Below are 16,510 nucleotides of genomic sequence, written 5' to 3' on the forward strand. Positions count from 1 at the left end.
CTTGCTGAAGAACTCTATATCAAAATACTCCCCACTCAGAACAGTTATGAGTTACCAGATGCATGGATAGCAGCATCATCCCTACGTGCAATATGTACACTGAAACAACAAACTATGTATGGTGCTTTGTCCCTAATAGCTTAATATACAGAATGTAGTATTGGTCCATTTCATCATCACTCTCATGGACCTACTCTGCAGTCTTTAGGTCTGCCAGGTAAGAATGCATAGTTCCCAGAGGAGAATAAACTGATGGGGACACATGAAGAATTCCACTGAACTGGAAGGTGCAATTACCACCTTTCACTTCAGATCTCCAGATATCAGAGGGAAAGCAAGCTAGGGATTCCTTAACTGGGTGATGGAATATACCTTGATTACTGTAAGGAGCAAAGATAGTACTGCATTATAGGGGCACAGGCAAGTATACATTGAATCCAGGGGCATCTCTTGATACTTCCATCCCAATAAATTTGTATAAAGGGGCAATTTTAGCAACACCAGCTCAATAAGTGAAAAGCCAATAATGGCACATACCACTTGGAAATGAAGCTCTGGTTCACCCTACTGTTGCAGGAAAGGGGACCCCTTTCAGGGCCTGAAAGTGGGCTCTTGTCTAACACTTGGAAATGAATTGTCTGAGGAGACACGTGCTGACAAAGCAAGAGATTTTAATGGTAAGAGCTGTCCAGGCAGAGAGCAATAGGGTAAGGGAACCCAGGAGAACTGCTCTGCCACATGGCTCAGTCTTGGGTTTTATGGTGATGGGATTAGTTTCCAGGTTGTCTTTAGCCAGTCATTCTGACTCAGAGTCCTTCCTGGTGGTGCACGCCTTGTTCAGCCATGATGGATGCCAGAGAGAAGGATTCTGGGAGGTGGTCAGACATGTGGTGTCTCATTTTGGCCTTTCCTGAACTCTTCTAGTTGGTGGTGGCTTATTAGTTCCGTGTTCCTTACCAGGACCTCCTGTCATAAAAGAACTCATACAAATGGTTACTATGGTGCCTGGCCAGAGTGGGCGGTTTCAGTCAGTGTGCTTCCCCTAACACTACCAGGCAAGCAACCCAGATGAGACTGAGAACTGGCAGTTGATGATGGAAATTTGGAGTAAGGATAGAAGATGATGAATATCTATTGCAGCTTCAAAGCCAGGCGGAGCAGCAGTCATAAAAGTATTTACATTTTCAGGAAATTATAGCTGATAAGGATTGGCTTTTCACCTTCACTCTCAGAGTGCCAGTAGATTAGAGGAGTACAATTGGGCAACCAGTTTTTGTACTTTGCCAGATTCTCCTGGACCTATATGACCCCACAACCACTACTTAAAGATTTTTCCCACCTTCTTACTGGATAGCCTCATCTATCACTTTCATGGATACATCTCCTAACACTGCCAGCTTTGTCAGCCTTTCAGGGTGATACTAGGCTTCTCCATGGTCTCAGAGCAGGAGCCACCACAGCTAAAACACCCCAAGGCTACAACCCAGAAAAGCCATTGTGCTTCCCACCCCTTCTTGGTTTATATACTGTCTTGCATCATGGATGAGCAAATCTCACTTTTCTAGTGGTTACCAGGAGGAGCTCAGTAACATACTTGGAGGCTTGGAAAAATAATATTCTGTTAAACTTGAACCAGTGTGATACAGTAAACAAGATTTTTTTAGGTAATTTCTACTCATTTTTTTCGTCACACATATTCTTCATGTAGCCTCTTAGAGGATGGTCCATGAGATCAAGAAAACAACTACATTTTCTTATGAAGCGGTGGCCAGCTTGGTGATACAGCCTTTTACTTTCATTTTCCTTTCTTTGTATGTGTTTTCTTTTTTTTGCCTCAGATCTTCCCCGTCTCATCTTTTGCTTCCACGGGATTTTATTCTCCTCTCACCCCATCCTTAATGAAACGTTAGTCTTTGAGTTTTATAAAAAGCTCCATAATCTAAGTAATATGGATACTTAATGAATCTGTGTATGCATGCGGAGGATCATATATAAGAGCAAATCCTGGAAAGATGAAAGATTATTCTTGTGACCAATAATAGGAGGTAAAATATTTTTTAAAAAATCACAAAGAGAAATCAGGGTGATGGGAATTGCATGAAATAGAAGAAAACAGGAACATGAACATCAGGAAGAAGGACAATTACTCACCAGATTTAAGCATTAAGCGTCCCTTGATGTTTTTCTTAATGGGCAAGGAAGGATAATGAATCTGGAATATGAAATGAAGCATGATGTTGACAGAGAACAAATATGTGCTCCCAGAAGAGACCAGGCTGTCAGGACTGTCTTCCTTCTTGCTTTTGGCTTTTAAAAAGAATTCCATGCAGATACTAAAACAAAAACAAGGGTGAGGTCTTGGTTATTTATTCGTAAAGTGAGTAAGAAGTAAACAGTATAAAGGAAGTCAAAAATATTTACCATACAATGGTCTTGTGATCTTGGCTCCTTTAGGGTGTTTCTTGTTTATGTGTTTGTTTGTTTAATAAGTCTGTAGGATCCTGGTTTGGGACAACCAGAAACTAATTCCCAAAGTTTTCTTTGGCCGAATCAAGTTGAAAAGTTCTCTGGAGTAGGAGTGCAAATATATCAGTGATTTTCAAACTTTAGCATGTATATCAGTGAGATTTCAACTTTAGTATGTATCTAAATCATGGGTTTATTAAAACATAATTGGCTGGGTGCCACATGCCAAGTTTCTAACTCAGTAGTTCTAAGGTTCTAGGAGATACAGATATTTCCAAACTGGGGACCAAATATTAGAGGAGTGATATTATATATTAGTCTTGAATATGATCTAAGACATTTTTATGATGTATGACTTCAAGGAAAAATGTAAGGCATTCTCTTCCTTAATATCTGTGAGAGACTATCAGAAGATCACCTGTGAAGTTTAGAATCAAGACTTGGTGGAGAGATTGACATTAAAATATTAAAAGTATTTCCCACTTAGCTTCTTTGAACATTTGAAAAAATTTTAAATAGGTGTTTCATAAATAGTAGCATTGTAATTCTGTATATAAAATGTCCATCCTACAGCCATTTTTTCTTGCTAATAGGCATAAAGTAAATCATTCTGGAGAACTCTCTTGGTTCATAAGCTGAGATACATTTTTTAAAAACAGCTTTGAGTATAATTGGTATACAAAGCTGCAGATATTTAATATATACTATTTTAGTTTGGAGACAGGTTATACTGTGAAATCATCACCACAAGGTAATAGACATATCTATCTTTGGACTTCCTTCTGTTCCATGGAGGTGAAAAAATGCTGAAGCCTTTTTTTTTTTTTTCTTAAGGCAAATCTGATGCCCTCAAGCATTTCTCTGAATATCTGTTGTAAGAAATCAAAAAGGCATTGAAAAATTGCTGTTTGGAATTATCAAATCAAAGCAATAACAGCTGTATCATAGGGTAAAATTTGTCTTACAATACAGGCTAAATAGGTTATGAGACAGAGGGTTTTTCCATGATTCAAAGGAGTCAGATAAAAATGGAGTAGACCAATGGTGTGTATCTTGACTGCATACTCAAGCTTTTAAAAGCCAAAACCCTGGCCTTATTCCAGATCAATTATATCAGTCTGGAGAAGAGACTCAGACATCAGTGTTTTCTAAGATTCCCAGGTGATTCCTATGAGCAGACAGGTTGAGAACCAGTTGTCTAAAAAAGAAAACAGGTTGTTATTCTCATGGAAAATGTTATACAGTCTGTCCCTAGCAGCACCAGAGTGCCACATTGCATGAAGCAAAACAATCTCTGACTCTTTCTGAAAAGACAATTTGTATCTTCTTAAATTAAAGAAGAACTTCATTAAATTCATTGAGACACTTGATAAATGCCAAGAGTGTATTTTCGTTTTCATAATGACCCATAGTTAATAAAATGATCTATTTGAGGGATTAGGACTGGGAAATGGTGAGGCTTCCTGCTTCAGGTTTTAGGAGTTCCTAGGAATTGAGGGATACAAGAAGTAATGGAAGAAAATCCATGAGAAATAAGAGGAGCTTTGGAGGAAGAGATAGGCCCTTAAACAAACTGTCTAGTTGGAGTGAATCATAGTACAGCAAATGGCCAGGACATTGCACAGGAACCCTGTTGAAATTGATTCATCAGCACCCACTGTCAAGCCCCTACAGCACCCACTGTCAAGCCCCTAATTTCAAGTCACCTTATGTTGCCTGGGCTCTGGGGCCCACCAACAACCTCTGAGAAGGACTCATCAGAGCAGCTTTCATTTTATCTAAAGACCTCCAAACAACAGTAATGCATCTTCATGCCTTTAGCTTTCTTGTGGTTCACATCTAAAATCCTTGCTATGGATGCTCCCATCAAAAACTTCAGATTCTATTTCCTAGAAAGGGAAAACAGGTCTTTGACTTAACTGAGGGCTTGTAATGATGACGAGAGAGCCCCACACCTATATTTCGAGCCATCTGTGATGAGGGCAGCATGAGAATCATGAAATCAGGCAAAATCAAAGCACAGTCTTTCTCATTTTCCCTTTGTCACCCCTTTGCCTTCCAAAGAAGAAAGTATGGACTTAAGTGGTTGACGACATAGGGGAGAGTTCCTGAGTGAAAGGATAGAAAATCAAGGATCTTAATTTAAGCCAGAAATTAGACTCCAAAAGTAATGCCCCCAAAATGGAAGGGGAACAGGAAAACTAGTGCTGAGAGATCCAGGGTATGGACATAGCTAGAGGCTGTGTGACTAGTGAGGCTGCCTAGAGGAACTGTGTGGCCCTAGGGTTGGTTGATGTGATGTGGTTGGCTTCCAAAAAGGAATATTGTATCAGAAGAAAGATGTCTACAGGTATAAAAGACACTGTATCCTGGGTATCCTACCTTTTGAGGCAATGTTGAGCTCTCCCATCTTTTTCTTCATAGTAGAACCTGGTATGATAAAGGACTTCTTCAGTCATTATTACAGTAGTCCCCTACATACAAATGAGTTCCTGTTCCACAAGTGCATTTGTAAGTCCAATTTTTTCGTTAAGTCCAACAAAGTTAGCCTATGTACCCAGCTAAACCAATCATCTATAAAGTACAGTACTTAATAGGTTTATAATACTTCTCACACAGTTCAGTTCAGTTCAATCACTCAGTCGTGTCCGACTCTTGGTGACCCCATGGACTGCAACATGCCAGGCCTCCCTGTCCATCGCCAACTCCCAGAGTTTACTCAAACTCATGTCCATTGAGTCGGTGATGCCATCCAAACTTCTTATCCTCTGTTGTCCCCTTCTCCTCCTGCCTTCAAATCTTACCCAGCATCAGGGTCTTTTCCAATGAGTCAGTTCTTCCCACCAGGTGGCCCAAGTATTGGAGCTTCAGCTTCAGCATCAGTCCTTCCAATGAATATTCAGGACTGATTTCCTTTAGGATGGACTGGTTAGATCTCCTTGCAGTTCAAGGGACGCTCAAGAGTCTTCTCCAACACCACACTTGAAAAGCATCAGTTCTTCGGCACTCGGCTTTCTTTATAGTCCAACTCTCACGTCCATACATGACTACTCGAAAAACCATAGCCTTGACTAGACGAACCTTTGTTGGCAAAGTAATGTATCTGCTTTTGAATATGCTATCTAGGTTGGTCATAACTTTCCTTCCAAGGAGTAAGTGTCTTTTAATTTCATGGCTACAGTCACCATCTGCAGTGATTTTGGAGCCCCCCAAAATAAAGTCTGACACTGTTTCCATTGTTTCCCCATCTATTTCCCATGAAGTGATGGGACCAGATGCCATGATCTTTGTTTTCTGAATGTTGAGCTTTAAGCCAACTTTTTCACTCTCCACTTTCACTTTCATCAAGAGGCTTTTGAGTTCCTCTTCACTTTCTGCCATAAGGGTGGTGTCATCTGCATATCTGAGGTTATTGATATTTCTCCCAGCAATCTTGATTCCAGCTTGTGCTTCTTCCAGCTCAGGGTTTCTCTTAATGTACTCTGCATATAAGTTAAATAAACAGGGTGACAATATACAGCCTTGATGTACTCCTTTTCCTATTTGGAAGCAGTCTGTTGTTTCATGTCCAGGTCTAACTGTTGCTTCTTGACCTGCATACAGATTTCTCAGGAGGCAGGTCAGGTGGTCTGGTATTCCCATCTCTTTAAGAATTTTCCAGGGTTTGTTATGTTCCACACAAAGGCTTTGGCATAGTCAATAAAGCAGAAGTAGATGTTTTTCTGTAACTCTCTTGCTTTTTTGATGATCCAACAGATGTTGGCAATTTGATATCTGGTTCCTCTGTCTTTTCTAAATCCAGCTTGAACATCTGGAAGTTCATGGTTCATGTACTGTTGAAGCCTGGCTTGGAGAATTTTGAGCATTACTTTACTAGCATGTGAGATGAGTGCAATTGCGGGGTAGTTTGAGCATTCTATCACACAAATATAATACATAAAAAATGAAAACAAAAGATAAGACATTTTTAATCTTACAGTATAGTACCTTGAAAAGTAGAGTAGTACAGTACAACAGCTGACATACAGGGGTTGATATCAAGTAAACAGAAAAGAAGAGTTACTGAGTGGAGGAGGGAGAGGGGTGGGAGATGGTAGAGCTGGAAGGATTATTGGCAATAGGAGACAGAATGCAAGCTGCAATGTTACACAGGCCTGACATTGATGGCACAGGTTCTGGTTCCTTGCTGGATTCAATTCTATCTACCCTCTTTCAAAAATGATCCAGTGATGTCTAGGTAGTAGCTCTTTTATTTTTCATTCATCTTCGCATCCTAGAAAGTTCACAACTTTCAAAGGTTTGTATGTGCTTACTGTACTCAGTGGGTGTTTCATCTCAAAATGTTGGCTCTCTAAAGATTATATGCATTTCCATGCCTGTCCTAAAATTATAGAAGGAAAGCTTCATCTGTTTTAAAGCAATTCTAGCTGCCAAATGCATTATAAATGAATTTTAAGAGGAAAGAAACCATTTCCCAAATGCTTCTTACTACATCACTTAGGAAGTTGTATCTGTTGATTTTTTTTAAAGAAACATTATTGTTGTATATAAAGAAGATTCATAGCCTCAAGATTATATGTAGAAAGTATAATAGAGCAAATAAAAAGGAGTGAAACCATAAGAAGAGCATCACGTCAATTTAAATCTATAGGAAATAGAGGCTTGAGAAAGAAATCTGAAGGCTAAGAATAAATCACTTCTGAATTATATTTGCAGTAAGTAGAATAAGAAAAGAGATGGCTGAAGTTATGATAATATATCACAGAATTTAAAAAAATAAATACCTCATCTCAGGTTACTTGAGGTTTTATTTTTGCCCACCATGTAGAATGATTTTTTTAAACAAAAATTGATGAACAAACATATGAATTAAAGAAAAATTCCAGACCATGAGTTGGTAAAGTGTTTCAAGGAGAGTAGTTCCCGGTTCAGGAGAGTTGGACTGTGAAGAAGGCTGAGCGCCAAAGAATTGATGCTTTTGAGCTGTGGTGTTGGAGAAGACTCTTGAGAGTCCCTTGGACTGCAAGGAGATCCAACCAATCCATTCTGAAGGAGATCAGCCCTGGGATTTCTTTGGAAGGAATGATGCTAAAGCTGAAACTCCAGTACTTTGGCCACCTCATGCGAAGAGTTGACTCATTGGAAAAGACTCTGATGCTGGGAGGGATTGGGGGCAGGAGGAGAAGGGAACGACAGAGGATGAGATGGCTGGATGGCATCACCGACTTGATGGACGTGAGTTTGAGTGAACTCCGGGAGTTAGTGATGGACAGGGAGGCCTGGTGTGCTGCGATTCATGGGGTTGCAGATTCGGACACAACTGAGTGACTGAACTGAACTGAACTGAAGGAGGATTATGTTTTTAGAGGACTCGCTGGTTCTTTCCAGATACAGTTTCCTTTTTCTTTTTCGTTGTTTTATTATTTGGGGCTGTGCTGGTTCTTCGTTGTCGGGCAAGCTTTTCTCTAGGTGTGGTGAGCCAGGGCTCCTCTTCGTTGCAGTATGCAGGCTTCTCATTGCAGTGGCTTCTCTTGTGGAGCACAGGCTGTAGAGCACATAGACTTCGGGAGTTGCGGCTCTCGGGCTCTAGAAGAGCTCTGGCTCCATAGTTGCGGTGCACGGGACTTAGTTGCTGCACAGCATGTGGGATCTTCCCGATCAGGGATCAAACCTGAATCTCCTGCTTTGGCAGGCAGATCCTTTACCACTGAGCCACTGATGGTAAAGCCTGGGTGGTCAGCCTGCCGTTTCCTCTCCCAGTGTTCTGCCACCAACCTATCAGATTAAAAATGCCCCTAAGAACTAAGTGTGAGAATTACTCCAAAAATCAAATTTGTCTATAAAAAATGTTGCTTCATAGAGTAATATGTAATGACATTATGAAAAAAGTTTTAAAGTTCTCTGGAGTATTAGAAAGATGTGGAAATTTGCTGAAAGACTGGATATGTATACATACATTTCCAGTTTTCATTCTGGGAAAGAGAAGAAATTAAACATTTCTATAGACTTGTTAGAGTAATGCCAGTAGACAGACAGGCATTATTGTGGATAAATAATAGGATTTTAAATTACTGGGCTTTTAAAAGTGAACCCTAATCACAAGTATCTTGCATTGGTTTACTAAGAATAAATTATGAAAAGTCAAAAGTTTTTGAAAGACTAAGTAGCCAATAAAATGCAGAATATATACTATATTTGGATTTCAAGAAAGTATTAGAATATTTTCTCCTCCTAGGGGAAAAAAGATAGGAAAACTATAGCTAAATTATCATATATGTAGGTGACTCTATAACTGGCTGGTTTATTGTGGCTAAAACATTGCTAAAAAACGATTTGGCCCAGCTGAAGCAGAAAAACACCCTGGAGGCATTTCCACAGGCCACCGCTGTGTTCAGTACTTTCCTCTTCATTTATGTCAGTGCTTTGGATGAAATCTTAAAAGGTTTGTTATTTTCGTGTACACGTGACAGTATTTAATGTGAAGCAGGCTTTTATTCCATGGCAGCATGCATGTGTGCTAAGTGGCTTCAGTTGTGTCCGATTCTGTGCAGCACAGAAACCAAAAAAAAAAAAACTTTTAAAGCTGGAAAGGTGAAATGGACCTACATATAGTCCTATTTGTATTTATTTATTTGTAACGCCTCAGAGAGGTTACACACATGCTAAGAACTGTTTAAGGGTAGAATCGATTGCTTTGAGAAGCAGTGCTTTCTTCTCACATTTGATGGAGTATAATTAGGCTAAACCCAGCTAGTAGTGGTTGATAATGAGAAAAATCAAGGGCTAACAACACGGCTTAACTAGAGGGCTTTAAGGAATCTTCCAACTCTGAGAGTGTTCAATATTTTTGAAGTGCCTGCCATGAGTGGGTCATTATTTCCAAGCCTGTAGTGGATTCAGATGAGCATAGAGCCTTGGCTTTTAACCATCTCTCGCTCAGTCTGTTCCATCAGGATGCCCTTTCAGCTCTGCCTTCACCAGGCACCCAGCACCTGACCACTCATCAGCATCTCCACTGTCACCAACCTGGTCTAAGCTCATTTCTGGTCTGAACTCCTGAGTTCTTGTCCCTGAAAAGACCCCCCACCTCTTCCCTACCCCCTTCAGTCTGACGTCAACAAGGCAGCTTCCTCATTTTTCCTCAGACGTTCCAGGCAAGCTCCTAAACTCAGGACCTTGGCTTTTGCTTTACCTGAAATGCTCTTCTGCCCGATGCCTGCCTGGCTTCTTGATCCCTTTCATCCTGTCTCTATTCCAAAGCCCCATCTCATGAGACCTTCCCTGGCCACCCTAACTACAAAGTCAACTCCACACTAACATGTCATGGCTCCCTCTCTGCTTTTTTTTTTTTCTTTTTAGTGCTAATTACTACCCATTAGGGCTTCCCTGACAGCTCAGTTGGTAAAGAATCCACCTGCAATGAGGGAGACCTGGGTTCGATCCCTGGGTTAAGAAGATCCCCTGGAGAAGGGAAAGGCTACCCACTCCAGTATTCTGTCCTGGAGAATTCCATGGACTGTATAGTCTATGGGGTTGCAAAGAGTCAGACACGACTGAGCGACTTTCACTTTTACTTTCATACTACCTATATTATTTTAAAATCTTGTTTTTGTGTGTATCCCTACTAAGAAGTGCTGTGGTTCTTATGTTCTGTTTTCTACTGTATTCCCAGTGCCCTGCACAGAGTTGGTAATCAATACACGATTGTCAAAGGAATGGAAGAAATGATAAAAGACCTTAATGGCCATCATCAAGAAGTCTACAAATAGTAAATACTGGAAAGGGTGTGGAGAAAAGGGAGCCCTCCTACATTGATAAGAATGTAAATCGGTGCCACCACTGTGGAAAACAGTTTGGAGGTTCCTTAAAAAAGTTAAAAATAGAGCTACCACGTGATCCAGCAATCCCACTCCTAGGCATATATTCAGCGGGAAAACATGGCTCAAAAGGGTATATGCACCCTGGTGTTCACTGAAGCACTCTTTACAATAACCAAGACATGGAAGCAACCTAAATGTCCATTGACAGAGGAATGGATAAAGAAGATGTGGGATGTATATTACACAGTGGAATATTACTCAGCCACAAAAAATGAAATAATGACATTTGCAGCAGCATGGATGGACCTAGAGATTATCATAGTAAGTAAAGTAAGTCATACTAAGAAAGACAAATATCATATGATATGATTTATATGTAGAATCAAAAATGATACAAATGAGTTTGTTTATAAAAGAGAAACAAACTCACAGACCTAGAAAACAAACTTATGGTTACCAAAGGGAAAAAGATGGGAGGGATCAATTTGAGCTTAACAGATACACACTCCTATATACAAAGTAGGTAAGTCAACCGTACCTAAAAAAAGGTCCATAATGGAACCAGTCATATTCATTAAGCACTGGTTTGGGGCCTGGCACAGTGCTAAGCACTTTGCATGCTAATGTATTCCTGAGTCCTTGTGACAACTGAGCCCCAGGCAACAGGTGAGCAAATAGAAGTTCAGAGAAGTCAGGTAAGTTGTCCAAGTTCCCCGTGCTAGTCAGTGCTGGGCCATATGATATTCAAGGGTCTGCAGCCCCACTGTTGCTCAACTCACTAAGTCAAAAGCATATCCCAACTTACTCTTCTCATTGCCCTCAGCTTAATCAGAAGTTGAGGCACTTGTCTTCAGGGAGAGCAGGCCTATCAACTGTGATTCTGTTACGAGGGCATTTGAGGGACTGAAGACATTTTCTCAGGATGGATTTGGGAAGTTTTATTGGGTGCTGCATCTCAGGAAGGTCAGGACCTGCGGGTTGCTGTAATAATGAAAACAGCTGCAGGTTGCCATAATAATGAGAACAGCTGCTCACAAACTTATTTCCTGTCTAATAATGATCCCTTCTTTAGTTTGTTGGAAACAAATCTGGTAATTTATGATATGACTGTTATTAATGCTGCTGATTCTTTTTAGACCTATGTCTGATTATTTTTTTTTCTTTTTCATTTTGAAAGATAGTTAACCACATTAGAGAAAATTTGGAAAATATAAAATTTCGAATCAGCAACCCAACACAACCTCATTGTCATTTTTATTATTGAGATACAATTCATAAGGTATCAAAATTCACCATTTTAAAGTAGACAATTGAGCATTTTTTTTGTATATTCAATGTATATCTGCAAGGTTCTGCAGTCATCAAAATTATCTGATTCCAGAACATCTTTACCACCTCAATGAGAAACTGTGGTCATTAGCAGCCCCTCCACATTCTCCACTTCTCATAGCCCCTGACAGCCATGAGTCCACTTTCTGTATCTACAGATTTGTCTGTTCTGGACATTTGATTGAATGCACTGGCTTCTTTCACTTAGTATAATATTTTAAAGGTTCATTCATATTTTAGCATAAGTCAGTACTTCATTCCTTTTAATTGTCAAATAATATTCCATTATGTGGATATACCACATATTGTTTATCCATTCATCAGTTGGTGGAAATTTTGGTTCTGTCATTCATTCTGATGTTTGTTTTTCAGAGAGCAATTCTAACTCCACCATCTGTTAGCACTTTAGCATTGGAAAAATGTCATAATATTTATGGGATAAAATGAACCTTTTAAGTGTCCAGTGATGCTAATTATCCTTATTTCATAAGGTTTTCTTTTTAACTTTCTCTTTTTTGTTTTTATTTTTGAGGATTAAATGAAATAAAGTATGCATATAATCTGGCACATAGGGGCTTCCTAGGAATATTTGTATTTTCCCATAAATTGCGTTTGTTTAAGTATGTTGTTCCTTGCCCTGCTCTCCCACAAGGTAGCACTAATCCCAGTAAGGCACTCTGAGAGGGTCATTTGGGGCTTCCCAGGTGGTGCCAGTGGTAAAGAATCCACCTGCCAATGCAGGAGACTCAAGAGATGTAGGTTCCATCCCTGGGTCAGGAAGATCCCCTGGAGTATTCTTGCCTGGAGAATCCAATGGACAAAGGAGCCTGGCAGGCTACATTCCATGGGGACACAAAGAGTCAGTCAGACATGACTTGAGCACAGGGGTACATTTAAAATTTTACTTTTCAGAAAATAATACATAACCAGTAGAAAGATAACACTGGTTACTAACCCAAATGACAATCTATTATAAACTCTCTGCCTCTCTGCATTGTTAAGGTTGACACACAGAGTCTACGTCTCAGTACGAAAACACCATCTGAATTCATGAGCCAGTCTCCCCCACCTACCCTACACTCAGGAATCACCATTCCCAGAACTTATATATACATGTATGTCCTCTACTCTGTGTTCAGTTTCCTCAAAAGGGACAGTTCTGTCCCTTCTTAGCTGTGTGAACTTTGATGTCTTTGTTTCCTTAGCTGTAAAATACAGATGATAGCAGATGTACATTCATAATTGTTAGGATTAATTGAGCTAATACCTGAAGCACTCCACAACACAGCCAGCAGACTGACTATTCCAGGAATGAGCTCCTCAGGCCTTAGGAGAAAACAGAAATATTTGACCAGTTCTTTTTTCTTTTTTAATTGAAGTATAGTTTAATTTATGATATTGTGATAGTTTTAGGTGTACACCATAGTAATTCTTCAGTTTTTTTTTCTGATTATATTCCATTATAGGTTATTGAAGTGAAGTGATAGGTTATTACAAGCTATTAAAAATAGTTCCCTGTGCTATAATAAGGTCCTTGTTGCTTATCTATGCTATGTACAGTAGTTTGCATCTATTAACCACATACTCCTGACTTATTCCTCCCCCACCTTTCCCCTTTTTTAACTATTAATTTATTTTTTGTGTCTGTGAGTCTGTTTCTGCTTTGTATATAAATTCAGTTATATCATTTTTTTAGATTACACATATAAGTGACATCATACAACATTTGTCTTTCTCTGTCTTACTTCTCTAGGTCCATCCATGTTGCTGCACATAGCATTATTTCATTTTTTTTTTATGTCTGAGTACTGTTCCATTGTGTGTGTACACACAGACACACACACACATATACACATTATATCTTCTTAAGCCAATGATCTGTTGGTGGGCACTTGGCTTATTTCCATGTCTTGGCTATTATAAATAGTGCTGCTACAAACATTGGATTGCATCTATCTTTTCAAATTAGAATTTTCATCTTTTCTGGATATATGCCTGGGGTGGGATGGCAGGATCATATGATGGCTCATCTAGTTTTTAGTTTTTTGGGGAACCTCCTACTGTTCACCACAGTGGCTGTACCAATTTACATTCCTATCAACAGCGGTATACCCTTTTCTGCACATCATCTCCAGCATTTATTATTTGTAGACTTTTTATGGTAGACATTCTGACTTGTGTGAGGTGTATCTGATTGTGGTTTTGATTTGCATTTCTGTAATAATTACTGATGTTGAGCATTTTTCCATGTGCCTCTTGGCCATCTTTATGTCTTTGGATAAATGTTTGTTTAGGTCTTCTGCTCATTTTTTGATTGTTTTTTTTTTTTTCAGTATTGAATTGTGTGAGCTCTTTGTATCTTTTGGATATTAATCTTTTATTGGTCATATCATTTGCAGATATTTTCTCTCATTCTGTGGGTTGTCTTTCCATGTTGTTGATGCCATATCTATTCTTATTTTTCTTAACAGAAAGGGAATAATTTCCTGCCAAGCCTTTGGACTACTCTCCAATTTTAAATCTCTGTAATAATTTTCCATATTGCCCATCACTAACACTGCACACACACACTATTTGCATTGTATTTGATGCTTCTTGATATTTTTCTGTAATACAAGCTAGATTTTTGCATTAAGAAAATCTATTCCTATGTACTCTTACATAGCCTGCTATTTTTAATATTTAATTTATTATTATTTTAATTTAATGTTATTATGATGAACAAACTTATAGCTAAAGTTTGTGCATGTTAATTATTATCCTCTAAGACTAAATAGCCAGATTTTAAATTTCTTAATCAAAGGGTACATATATTATTTTTTTCAAAGGGAACATACATTTTTTAAGTCTTTTGATGACATATTGTTGAATTGCCTTTCAGAGAGTTTGTATCAATGATCAGCAAATGAGACATTTCATCATCTTTCTCATTCATCATCTACCACAGGAGCAATAAAATATTTGCTAATTTTATAGGCAAAATAATCTAATCATTATATTATTTTGTCATGCTTTATAATTAATAGGTAATGTAACTTTATATGCTGATTGAACTTCTTTTGTATTGATTCTGTCAGGAATTGCCTATGTATTTTGAATTTTACTTTTCAACTTGGACATTTTCTTTTTTTTTTTTTTCTCTAGTGGATATTAAAGAAACTGAATACTGAACTCTTTGTAGGATATCATTCTGACTTTTCTAGAAGCATCAAAGAATAATCTGGAAACTGATTGGCTGTCTTCTTTCTAGGGATTGTCAATAAGCTCTTTTCAAGACAGAGTGGAGCATGTGTAAAGCACTAGTTGGTCAACAATTCTAGATCTGAAAAGAAAATACTTGTTAACAACACAAAGCAAGATAACTTCGATTTCAAGCAATGTTTTCTGAGTGAATTTGGCCTTTACTCTCTTACACTAAAAATACTAAATGCTTTGTTGGTTGCCATGTAGTGTTCTTGGCACTAGTTATCTGTGAGACAGTCAGCCAAGTTTCCTCCCTTTTCGAAATTTAATTCTGGTAGATGCTTTACTTTCTCGTCCACATCCTGCCCTGCTTTATGACATCCCTCTTCTTTGGGTCCTATCCTCACAGGATATTTTTTTAGAATTTTGAGGTCAACACGTAATCCAAACTAGTAAGCTTAAGAGTATTACCATTTCAACACTCCATTCAGCAAATATTTATTGGACTCCTATTGTATGGCAGTTTCTATATTATCCCCTCTATGTACTAAATATTCATTTTCATATGGCCATCAAGAAAATAGTCCTTTAAATTCAAATTATTATCAGTTGAATAATTAAGGCAGGCTAGTAAAAGAAATATTCAAATCAGGCAAAGAGATGGGTAGAGGAGGATTGTTGTTGTTCAGTCACTCAGTCATGTCCAACTCTTTGCAACCCTGTGGACTGCAGCATGCCAGGCTTCCCTGTCATTCATTATCTCCCAGAGTTTGTTCAAAATCATGACCATTGAGTCAGTGGTGCTATCTAACCATCTCATCCTCTGCTGTCCCCTGCTCCTTTTGCCTTCCATCTTTCCAAGCATCAGGGGCTTTTCCAATGAGTCGGCTCTTTGCATCAGGTGGCCAAACTATTAAAGCTTCAGCTTCAGCATCAGTCTTTGCAATGAATATTCAGGGTTGATTTCCTTTAGGATTGACTGGTTTCATCTCCTTGTTGAGGAGGACAAGCTTCTTAAATTATTTTTTAAGCCTCATTATTTGGCATTACTCTGTTTCACAAGGCTTTGAGAGCCCCTGATGCCATATCTTTTTGAACTGGGAGGCATAATTGCTGTGATCAGTAACAGAAAATGGGATGATCATTTCTAAAGTCACAATCATGTCCTTCCAAAACAAATAGGAGATTCAAGGACTTACCTGGCAGTCCATTGATTAAGACTTAAGACTCCTTATTTCCACTGCAGGGAGTGTGGGTCCTGGTCAGAGAACTAAGATCCTGCATGTTGCTCATTGCAGCCAAAAAAAAAAAAGAGAGAGAGAGAGAGAGAAAGACCTCCAAAACAAACAGGAGATCCAAAACATTCAAATGGCATTTGTTTAAACTGTAATGCTTGCCCAGTATACAAAACAGACAGTTGTTGCCATTGGGATTATTAATCCTGCTTGCTTGAGATATTAACTTGTAGAATCATACTGTTACCAATCAAGTATCCATCTTGAAAATGTCTCCCCTGTGTTGAAATTGGTGGCATATAACTCTGCAGGCTAAACTAATTCTCTTTCCATTTGAGGTTCTAAAATTTACCATACGTTAAGAATTCTATCCCAGCTTCCATCCTCATACAAGAGTTGATGAGCCAGGAGTTTTGCTAATAGAGAACAGTACATAAATTGAGTGTTCACTCCGTTAATTTCCAATGTTAATAGGAT

At 38.8% G+C, this 16,510-nt stretch overlaps 2 long non-coding RNA genes across 36 annotated transcripts in view; one reads left to right on the top strand and one right to left on the bottom strand.

Moving 5' to 3' along the window:
* LOC147340119 (uncharacterized) overlaps nt 1-16,510 on the top strand; it is a 571,221-nt gene that overhangs the window by 60,619 nt on the left and 494,092 nt on the right. For 2 of the 35 annotated variants that reach the window (XR_015158957.1, XR_015158949.1), the window contains exon 3: nt 10,139-10,607. The exons of the other annotated variants lie outside the window; for them this stretch is intronic. This is a non-coding gene — a long non-coding RNA (uncharacterized LOC147340119). The remainder of the gene's footprint in view (nt 1-10,138; nt 10,608-16,510) is intronic. 35 annotated transcript variants of the gene reach the window in all.
* On the bottom strand, nt 655-2,333 carry LOC147340120 (uncharacterized). Its single transcript, XR_015158775.1, has 2 exons — nt 2,152-2,333; nt 655-966 (listed from the first exon to the last, which is right to left on the bottom strand). It is a non-coding gene; the product is annotated as an uncharacterized LOC147340120 (long non-coding RNA).

The sequence above is a fragment of the Bos grunniens genome, chromosome X (genome assembly GCF_055505025.1).
Source record: "Bos grunniens cultivar Pamir isolate PY7600 chromosome X, Bosgru_T2T1.0, whole genome shotgun sequence".
In the NCBI taxonomy this organism is placed as follows: Eukaryota; Metazoa; Chordata; class Mammalia; order Artiodactyla; family Bovidae; genus Bos; species Bos grunniens.